The sequence below is a fragment of the Rattus rattus genome, chromosome X, assembly GCF_011064425.1.
Source record: "Rattus rattus isolate New Zealand chromosome X, Rrattus_CSIRO_v1, whole genome shotgun sequence".
Lineage (NCBI taxonomy): Eukaryota > Metazoa > Chordata > Mammalia > Rodentia > Muridae > Rattus > Rattus rattus.
Window position 1 is genome coordinate 86,821,117 of NC_046172.1, and position 11,573 is coordinate 86,832,689.

Sequence of the window (11,573 nt, forward strand, 5' to 3'; positions counted from 1 at the left end):
CTCCGTAAGATCTGCCCTCAGGCAATTCTGTAGTTCGTTTTCTTTCTTGTATTCTTTCTTTCTTTCTTCGTCTTGCTCCTTTCCTGGTTCTCTTCCTCCCTGTCCTTCTAAAATGTTTAAATACTCCCATGTGCCCTTTATTTCACAAAATTGTTTCCACTAAAATAATTTTATATGCTAGGTTCACTAGCATGCTAATTCTACGCAAAGGAACTAGCCGATTAACAGACAATGTTTTCTAATTCGTTCTCCTGGCTTGAGATTGCCCATTTTGGCAGCAGTGTCCAGCCTTGCCCCTGAAGCTTCTAGTGTTCCTGTTAACTTCAGCTTCACCTCACACTGGGCATACACAACATAGGGCATCTTAATCGTGTTGCCAACCTGGGCAGAAGTTTGACCTGGAACACTTTCCGTTGTCTATTATGGACAGGTTGCTCCCTGAAACCCAGTCTCCGCAGAATAGCATCTACTTGCACTAGGAAGGACATAGGTTGAAGACAAACAGTTTTAGGAAATGAAAAACGAGGGAAGCTTCCAGGTCCCCACTCTCTGCTTCTGCTTACTATTCTGTGGTTTCTGTAGGTTTCCAATCTGATTATTTATTAACTTGCACTGATGACTATAGAGAAGTCAAGGGGTCCCAAGACTAAAAGCTCCTTTGCGATTTTTTCTTTTTTTCAGAGCTAGGGGACGAACCAAGGGGCCTTGCGCTTGCTGCAGCGCTCTACCACTGGCTAAATCCCCCAACCCAGAGATGTTTTATAAGTCTCTTTCCACCAACTTTTGACCACCTTCTTGGTTTAAGGGAAATTTTCGAGATAAAGCCTACTTGGGTGATCTACAGTCTGGGCGCCATTTCTTATGAGAAGCAACCACACTTCCCTTCCACAAAGGGTGTCGTGGGAGGCAGGAGTTCTTCTGGCCACAGTCTGTGCAGGACTGCTGGCTTGCAGAGCTGAAGGGATAGGAGAAACTGTGTCCATTTGGCAGACTTTGGACAGTTAGTCAGGTTGTAGAAAGCTGGCCTCAGGACACGGCCTCAGGGGCTCAAGGTATAGACAGCACAGAAACCCACTCAACACCAAACGATAGATTTCATGAAACTGGGGTGACTGCTGGAGGGTGGCTATGACACAGGATCTTGTTAGAGAGTACCACCAGGCTGGTGAAAATGCCCAAGAAAGAAACAACGAAGTTCAGTGACTATGTTGTCACTGACCTCCCATACTCCATCTTCAAGGCCTTGGAGACAGACTTGTTTTATGTGGGGGCATCATGTAAAAGATGGCAGTTTTGGGACCAGGTAGAAGACATGGAGACCAAGGAAAGAGTGGATCAAGCCAATTTTCTTAGGGCAGGAGCCTAGTTAACAGACGTGTAGTGCGTTGTCTTGATCAGTGATGGATGTGAGAGACCAGCTCACTGGGGGCCATGCCACCCCTGGGCAGGAGGTTGGATATGAAAACAGGCTGTAAAATCTATGAAGTACAAGCACTCCCTCTTGGCCTCTGCATCAGTTCCTGCCTCCGGGTCCCTACACCTTGATCCCCTGCCCTGAAATAAACCCTGTCTTCCACAAGTTGATTTTGGTCATGGGGTTTTACTACGTAAAAAGAAAACTGTACTAAGACAATCATCTTCCTCCATGAGAGAAAATGTGTAGATAAATGCAGGTGCCCAATAGGTACACGTGACTAATGTCTACTATGTGAGACAGCCAAGCTATAGAATATTCCATTAGAACAGAAAATTCTGTCAGCTAATGCTGTTTTTAAGAAAGCAGATAATAGAATCATAATAGGAAATCAGAGCTAATGAAGGGGGAGGGAAATAATCATGGGAGGCAGAGGGACAGTAGGACCTGGGTGGGAGAGGGGAAGGGGAAGGGAACAGAATCAGATATGGGGGAGGAACAGAAGCTCAAAGGGCCGGGAGAATGAATGGAAATATGCAACCTCAGGGGTGGGAAGTGAGGGACCTTCCGGAAAGTTCCAGACACTTGGGGGGTTACTCTCACACTCAATGGGGGTGACCTTAGTCAAAATGCCCAACAGTGGGTAGAGAGAAATGGAAGAGTCCACCTCCAGTAGACAGACAGGGCCTCAAGTGCAGGGACGGGGTTACTAACCCACAGCCAAATTCCCGACCCAGAATTGTTCCTGTCTAAAAGAACTGCAGGGACAAAAAGAGACTGAGGGAAAGGAGGTCCAGCAACAGGCCCAAACTGGGATCCATCTCAAGGGGAGGCTCCAAGGCCTGACACTATTATTGATGCTGTGGTGTGCTTACAGACAGGAGCCTAGCATAGCTGTCCTCTGAGAGGCCCTACCAGCAGCTGACTAAGAAAGAGGCAGATACTTACACCCAACTAATGGGTGGAAGTAGGGACCCCTGTGGTTGAATTAGGGAAAGGTTGGAAGAAGTTAAGGAGGAGGGTGACCCCACAGGAAGACCAGCAGATTCAACTAACCTGGACCCCAGGGGCTCCCAGACACTGTGCCACCAACCAGGCAAAATCCTGATTTTTTTTTAAAGAAAAAAACTATTAAAATTTCTTTAGCTTGGCAAATAGAAATAATCTGTGGTTGTTATGTTCTGATGAACTAAGGAAGTATGCCATTGCTTATTGGCGAGCCACAGGTGAGAAGCCCCTCACATAGGTGGTGACCCATCACAGATCGTGGTGTAACAGTGCCCCCTTCAGACGGACTCTGAAAAGAACAGTTATCAAGAATCTCCTGGCAAACCAACCAAGATTTTGGAATGGCAAAAGCAAAAGAAGTTTTGAGATCAAAATAGCTCCAGAAGGAATTAGTCTGAGTTCTTCACGGTTGATGGCTTCCCAGGAGGGTGGGGCAGGGGGCAGTTGCACAATTCAAATTTGTTTCTTTTGGAATTCCTGACCACTGAGAGTTTGGCCATGATCTAATGAGTATACAAAGTGGGCTTTATGGGATTTTTTGAGGAGTGAGGAAGCACAAGGGTCAGAGAATGGAACTGAGAGGAATGGGAAAATGAGGGTGGTCTGGATGTACTGTCTGAAATTCCCAAATAATTCATAAAAATTTATGTTGGGAGGGGGAAGACGGCACTTGGTGTGGCTTCTCGTCAAACACCATGTGCCTCTGATTCTTCTGCATAACAGATGCACAGGCAGCATTGGTGGCCAGTTTCTTATTGTTTAAGTCCTTTCACCCTTTCCCAGGAGCAAATAGACAATGTCTAATCCTCTCAGGCAGCCATTTGCAGAGCTCTGTCTCCTGGCTCATTTTGTTGCTTCAGCTCAACATTTGGCTGAGTAAACAACACTCCCCCTGTATCTCTGTGACCCCTGTGTCAGGCCCAAGACAGGGCAGTGGTTCTGGTGGCTTTGTAGAAACCGTCCACACCCACGTGATTGTCCAAGCACTCTCTGAACAAGCGAAAGTCTTTTTGCTGCTTCATGCAGTGGATTGTCAATAGATCCTGACTGCAGGTCCCTTGCCACCATCTGGTGTCATTCCCGTCAGAGGGGCAGATAGTATCTTCTTCTATAGATAAGAAGAACTCCTGCCTGAAAGTACAATTCATCTGGAGTTTGGGGTTCAAAAGTATTCACAACTCTGAAGACTTTAACTTGCCCTGGTATGACCGGTATAGGAGGTGGCTTGGGCTACTTTGCTAAGCCACACAATCTCTAGGGAACTGGGTGTCAAGCCTGCAGCGTCCATAGCTGCTCCAGACCCGCAGGCAACCAGTGCAGGACACTGGAACTGTTGAGCTCCTACCTATTTTTTTAAAATATGAATTCTGTACCATTTGATCACTTGCTTGGTGCACATGGAGACCAAACAGGACTAAATATCCTGTGGAACTGGAGGATATATGCTACCTTATGGATACTGGGTCCTCGGCAAGAGCAAGTCTTTTATAACTAGTAAGCCATCTCTTCCCTATTTCAATTTTGATTGTGTATATCTGTATACATAGAAAACTGAGGACACGTTAATAACAAAAGCATGTAGTTAATAAAAATAACTCGGATTCAAGACAGAAAACAGTAGTCTTCTGTATTAGAACTATTCACACTTATTCACACCTACAAACCCCCCAAAAATACTACACTTATAAAAAAAGCAAAAAAAAGAAAAGAAAAAAGAAAAAGGAATGCATTGTGGGGACTGGAGAGATTGAAGATTAAAATCAATGTTATTGTTCCAGAGAATACAAATTCAGTTCCTTGCTTCTACCACTAGGTGGCTCACGACAGCCTCTAGCTTTAGGAAGCCCAGTGCCTCTAGGTTCTGAATGTACCTGCATTACACACACACACACACACACACACACACACACACACACACACACACACACGCATATAATTTAAAATATTTTTGATTGCGTTGTGAGCCTAGACTTTAATGACTGATCCATCTCTCTAGCCCTAACTTAAATTAATAAAATAAATATTTAAAAATAATAAAAGTAAAATGCCTTATAGCCCACGATAGTAGCAATGCTTGTAATCCCAGCACTTATGGGGTGGATCCAGGATATTAAAAGTTAAATGATATCCTTAGTTCTATAGAAAATCCAAGACAATCCTGGACTATGTGACAACCTATCTCACTGTATAACTCAGCAGAGAACACTACTGTAGGAAGTTGTTCTGATGCCATGAGCAGGGATTTGCATGTTTTGCTCCCCTATTGGTTCTTTTCTCTTTTTTTTTTTTTGCAATATTTTCCTGATTTTATTCAGACAGTTTTTGAATTAAATTTTAACTGAGACTCATAGATTATGTAGTGAGTCCATATATTTTATCATAGTTTACATTGTTTTTCTATATCTACATTACAGTGCAAATTTAGATGAAAATTAAAGGAAGTTTAAAATATTGGATTTAGTAGACAGAGGGAAAGGGAGAAAATAACGTGAAACTTTAATTTTATCATTTATAAAGTTTTGTGTATTTTCTCTTAATATTTTTAATCAGCAACATACTCTGCATAATTTTACAAAGTTAGATGAAATCTACATTAAATTTGGGATTGGAATATTATTTTTGTAAAATACTCTCTTTTGGTTGGTTCATAATGACACTGACTAATAAAAGTTTTATAATATATTTAAAGGGAATTATTTGCAAAGACTTTAATAGAATCTAAAAATACAAATATTTTTAATGTCTACTTAATAACCAAAGTACAAATTAATTTAAAAATAGTACCATGAAATATAAATGAGTATTATTATAACCTGAAACTAGTCCCAGATGCTCAGAGTTAATAACAAGAATAATGAATGAAGATAAAATGACTTAGTTGCAAAAATTTATCTTGAAGAATGTAAATAGAGATATTACAGGAAGGAAGAATATTTTCTAGTTTCCTTTAAAGCAAATAGCTCTGAAAAACAGTGGTGGAAATAAGTGCAAGGACATAATCAAACATTTCAAAGACAAATACAAATCCAATGTAAGGCTAATAAACGAATATGTGTTGAACATATATAAACAAAATATGTAATATTTTTAAATTTAAACATTTTGCATTAATTACAGCTCTTTAAAATGTTTTTAATCTTCCTGTGTATATGTATTCTCATGAGAGTTTATGGGCATTGTATGTATGTAGGAACACACAGAAAACAGAAAAAAGCACCCCTTGGAACTAAAGTTACAGATGGCTGTGAGCTACCGTGTGGGAACTGGAAACCATACCCAGGTCTTCTGCAAGAGCAGCACATGCTCTAACTGCTAGCAATCTGTCTATCAAAGTGTTTTAAAAGTAAGAACTCCTGGAGTCTTGCTGTCACACAGTCTCACTGATAAGATTCCCCCACACAGTATCTAGCTGATCCTAGCTCTTCAGACCAGTCTGTGACCCAGTTTCTACACTGACAAAATGAAGGAAATACTAATTAATTTGTTATTTTTTTTAACTAGGCATCAAATCCATTTGTGAGAAGTTTAGCACACAAAAGGCATTTGCTTTTCCACTATGACTGTGTTTCATTTTATCTCTGATAGCGATAAATATTGGAGAGATTTCCCACTCTGTAAGCCCAATTGGTTCTTAATAAAGATGTTAGAGGCCAATGAGCTGGGCAGAATAGGGGGGACTTCCTGTTTTCCCTCCGGCAGGCTAGAGACACAGAAAAAATAAGACTGTGCATGGGAAGGAGAAAAAGCCACCTGCCATGAGATTAGCAGTGGAGTGGCCACATTGGTCACTTCCCCAACTGAGCCTGGGTTAGTAGGTGGGAGGTTAAAAATGTAAGGAAGGGGCTGGAGAGATGGCTCAGCGGTTAAGAGCACCGACTACTCTTCCAGAGGTCCTGAGTTCAATTCCCAGCAACCACATGGTGGCTCACAACCGTCTGTAATGAGATCTGATGCCCTCTTCTGGTGTGTCTGAAGACAGCTACTATAGAAGGGCAGAGTTAGAGTGTTGAGATGGGACTAAAGGTAACTGAGCTACTAAAGCTGAGGCAGATTACAGTGCTGATCTGGGAGTGAAAAGAAGGGTGCAAGAGCCGAGGAAGGTTAAGAAGAGCCCAGCCATTGAGATTAAGCATATTAAAAAAATAAGCTAATAGTACTAGAGAGGTGTCTCAGTGGTTAAGAGCACTGACTGCTTTTCCACAGGTCCTGAGTTCAATTCCCAGCAACCACATGGTGGCTCACAACCATCTGTAATAGGATCCGTTGCCCTCTTCTTGTGTGTCTGAAGACACCTGAAGGGTACTCATATAAATAAAATCTTAAAATAAATAAAGTGTGTGTGTGTGTGCGCGCGCGCGCGTGTGCGCGTGTTTCATCCACAGATCAGAGAGAATTTGGGCGAGGCTGATAGTGCAGTCAGCCCAGAGCTTAAATCGGGGTAGTGGGAACTACATGCCATAAACCATTGGCCAAAATAAAAACAAAAACCTAATCTATAACAGTCCGTAGTTCTGGAAAAATATCTGAATGTTCAAACCTTGTTTTTCTGGTTTCTCTAATTCTGCTTCAAAATAGCTGTTCTTGTTAACTGAAGTATGCCAATTTCAAAAAAAGCTCACCTTGAGAAAGCCTTGGGGATATACTGGGGTCACAACCCACACCTACTCCAATAAGACCACACCTCCTAATGGTGCTTTCTCCCTAGGGCCAAACATTAAAACCCATAAACCTATCAAACATATTCAAACCACCACCCATGCTCAACATACATACAAACAAAATACATACAAAATAAAGAAACATGAAAGCAAATTTTAATCTACCAGCTCTCTGCCAGATCTTGCCCTTTTTTCAGTGATCAGAAACTATATAAGTATAATTTTTCTAAAATAACACTTTGAGGGTTGGGGATTTAGCTCAGTGGCAGAGAGGCGCCCAAGGCCCTGGGTTCGGTCCCCAACTCCGGAAAAAAAAAAAAAAAGAAAGAAAAGAAAAAGAATAACACTTTGAATACTTTGATGTCTGCTTTCCCATCACCTTAAAAGTAAAATCTAGGTCAGAGGGTAAAACTCAGTGGTAGAGTACCTATCATGTATGAATTCACAATGTTTCAACTGCTAACATAACACGAACTCCTTAACATGACATGATCTATGTCTAAATTTTTCAGACAAAGGATGTCATTAAACCTGAAACTTCCCATTTCAACTAGGCTGGCTGGCTGGATAGTGGATAGTGGATACATAGCAAGAACTTACTTCAAAAAAAAGAAGAGGGGGAGGAGGAGGGAGGAGGGAGGAGGAGGAGGAGGAGGAGGAGGAGGAGGAGGAGGAGGAGGAGGAGGAGGAGGAGATGGCCTAGCAGTGAAGAGAAACTTGTTGAAATTCCTAGCACCCACATGATGGCTCACAACTATCTGTAATCCCTGATAGGGATCTAATGCCCTCTTCTGGTCTCTGAAGCCATTAGGCACACACATGGTGTATATATATATATATATGGAAGCAAAATGCTTATACACATAAAAAAATTTTAAAATGGTACCAGATTGCTGGAACTTATCCTGAATTCTACCTAGATCTAAGTTTTTATATTCATAAAATATATTTAATGTGTTTGTCCCCACTGAATCAGGAAAGTAAAATTTAATAATCACGCAGGCATGTTGGTGCTTATCTATAATCTCAGTACTTGGGAGGTAGGAGTGGGGGAATCAAGATTTCAAGGCCAATCTGGGCTCTGTGAGGGAGAGAACCTGTCTCAAAAAATAAGTAAACAAATAAGTAATAAAAATGTCCAACTAGTTATAACTGACCTTTATAAAGGTCATGTAAATGTCATTTTGTCAGGATCCATCCAGGAAAGACTAAAGGCATGCAGGTAAGCTTTCCGGAGATGACCCACTGCTTTGCATGGTGTGATGGTTAAGCTCTGAATTGCACGGTCTTCAGAGATTTCTATCCCAGGATCGCTTTATGTTGCTCGTATGCCTTTCTCTGTCACTGTAACATAACCTCATTATCCTGGCCATCAGCCCACCCTGTTGAGCAAATCTCCTGAGATCGATAAGAAAATGAACTTTCATGAATTAATACTGTCTAGATGAATTGATGATTTTATAAATTTCTGAATTAATTCAAATAATTTTAGGAAGACAGTTTTAAGAGATGGTTTAGCTGCTTTGCCAGAAAGATATAAAAAAGTGAGAATCAAAATAGAATGTACCCACCCTCATACAATAGTAAGTAAAGGCTGCCTGATCAGGAATACAATGCACTTCCACAATTACACTAAAAAGAGAAACGGGCTTGGGACAAGTTTGTGATCAAGAAGAAACATTCACTCTAGGTCAGATCCAAGGATGAAGCCACAGGTGTGCACTGTGATAAAGCAAGAACAGGAAAGTGTTGCTTTGAACCTATATAGAATAGCTTATAGAATGAAACGCTGCTTTGAACTTAATGTCAACATCCTACTATAACTCCCCCTTTGTGTAACATTTTATCTATGAGGTAATTTTCTAACAAACCTTCATCTAAAAAGGTATGAGAAGGCCACAGAGAAGGAAAAAGTGTGGCTTGGGGGATCGGCCCCATCCACAAAATGTCTATGTCTGTTCGTCTATACATACATGTGTAAGTATGTGTACGAATGTAGGTATCCATGAAGACATGTAGAGTTGATGAGACAGGTGGTCGGCCCCGACCAGATTTTGTGTATGAGTGTGAGTGGGGGGGGGGCATATTGCCTATGTAAAGTATTTTAATGCTTTTTCTTTCTTTTCTCTCTGGTTCAGAGTTAATGAGTTCCCAGCCTCTGGCCTGGTCAGTGAGAGATCTTTGAGTGAGAGACAAAAGAAACCTGTGCTTATTAGAACAAAATAATAAGAGTTACAAAGAAAGAAACCAGCACTTATAAAAAGCCCAAAATAGTGAGAGAAAGGATACCGGCACCTATAAAAGCACAAATAGTAAGATTATAAGGCCAAGAATCATCAGTCTTTAGCCTTAGTCCTGCCCAGTACTGTTCCTTTTAAAGGCTAGGGCAGTCTCTCAGCATGATTTGATTTTATTTTTACTTAAAATTTAATCTATTATTTCCCCTCCCTCTCCTCCATCTAACCCCTCTCCATCTTTTCTCCTCCCTCTCAAATTCATTGCCTCTTTTTCTTTAATTATTATTGTTACACACACACACACACACACACACACACACACACACACACACGCACACACATATGCGCACACACATGCACACACACACGATTAAATGTATAAATACAACCTACTGAGTCTATGTGAATGTCTATGCTTTTACAGCTGATCTATGTTAAAACTAACAAAATTTAATTTGAAAACATTTCATATAGTTGATAATAATTGAAATGTTTTCAAATTAAATTCTGTTAGTCTTGACAGGTCTATTTGTCAATATTTTTTTCAATCCTCCCTCCCAAGAGCAAATTATATACCTGTTTATCATATGCAAGATCACGTAATACACAGCAGACTCTTTTTTTTCCATTAAACATAACCAATATCCACAGTAAGTCTGGACTGCTGCTTAAAGTCTGAACATGGGTACTGTTCCACTGTATACATGCTTGAAATGCACAGAACTCCTGGAACCAAACTATGTGATGAAGCACACAAAACTGATTCATATCTTAAAATAGTATTCAGAAGCATGATTGTTGTGATTCTAGTTCTATAAATATTGGTTTAAAAACTGCCTTAATGGCCTGGCCCGCTGTCACTCTCCTTCGATGCCAACACTCAGGAGGGAAAGGCAGCTGGATCCCTTAGCATCTGAGTCAAGAGTCTCTCACTGAGCTCAGTGCTAACCTATTGAGTAATGATCTCCAGGGATCCACTTGGCTCCTCCCAACCTTGCTAGGGTTATAGATGACTACATCTGGGTTCTTATGGAGGTGCCAGGAACTGTAACTCAAGTCTTCATGCTTACACAGTAGGTACTTTACTGACTGAGTCATCTCCCCAGCCTTAATTTATACATTATCATGGTCTTTGGGTGTAGTTTAGTGCTCAGTGTGTTCCTTGCATGGTGATCCCCAGGTTTATTCCCAGTACCACAAATAATGAAAGTAAGAATAATTATTATATCATTTTGAATAGTTAATTTAATCACATTATTAAAAAATTGAGGTATAACAAAAACCATACAATATAAAGTGTGTTTCACAGCGCTACCCTCAACCAGCTAGGTTCCTTTCGCTACTTGCAAACAATATTAATAATACCCTTCAAGAGACCATTTATAATAATAGTAACTTACCAAGCTATTGATCCTTAGCATTTTAATTTAAAATATGTACTGGTATACTAGAGCTTATTCTATATTAATATATAAAGAGATTCCTTTTTGTTTTTATCACTGCATAGCATCTCAATTATTTCAGTAGAGGATTGTCCTGGTTGGTTTTTGTCTATTTGACACAAGCTAGAATCATCCAAGAATAAGGAATCTCAGTTGAGACAATACCCCCATCAGATTGGCCTATAAACAATCCTATGGAAAATTTTTTGATTAATGATTGATGTGGACAATCCCAATCCACTATGCATGGTGATATCCTTTGGCTAGTGATCCTTCTTAAGTTTTCTGCCTCCAGGTTCTAGCCTTGAATTCCTGTCTTGGCTCTGTTCAATGGACCATGACTCGAGATATATAAGCCAGTTCCTACTGAAGTTTCTTTTGTTCAGTGTCCCTATCACAGCCGAACTAAGACAAGGATTATTTAAGTACTACTTCCATGGGTTAGGTACAGTTTCTTTTAAATATAAACTTTACTATATGTCAGTTTTCACACACAGGTACACGAAAAGGATGAATTCCTAGAGGTCAGATTCTAGAATGGAAAGTGTACCTTTGTAACCTGTCAAATGCGGTTGATATATTGACCATGGAGATAGTACCAATTTACAATCCTACAAATAATAGAAGAAAATACCTGTTTCCTCATACCCACACATAACAGGATAGTATCAAAATTTTGGTTGTACATTCCAATTGGTTAGAATAAAAAGTGACATATGTCAAGGGGATAACATTTGAAATGTAAATACATAAAATATCCAAGAAAAATAAAATTGAATAAAAAGTGACATATGTTATTTTTATTTCTTTTTTT

At 40.2% G+C, this 11,573-nt stretch overlaps 1 pseudogene; it reads right to left on the reverse strand.

The window, feature by feature from the left end:
* Positions 1–213: 213 nt before the first annotated feature.
* LOC116888047 lies at positions 214–10,738 on the reverse strand (annotated as a pseudogene).
* Positions 10,739–11,573: the final 835 nt, after the last annotated feature.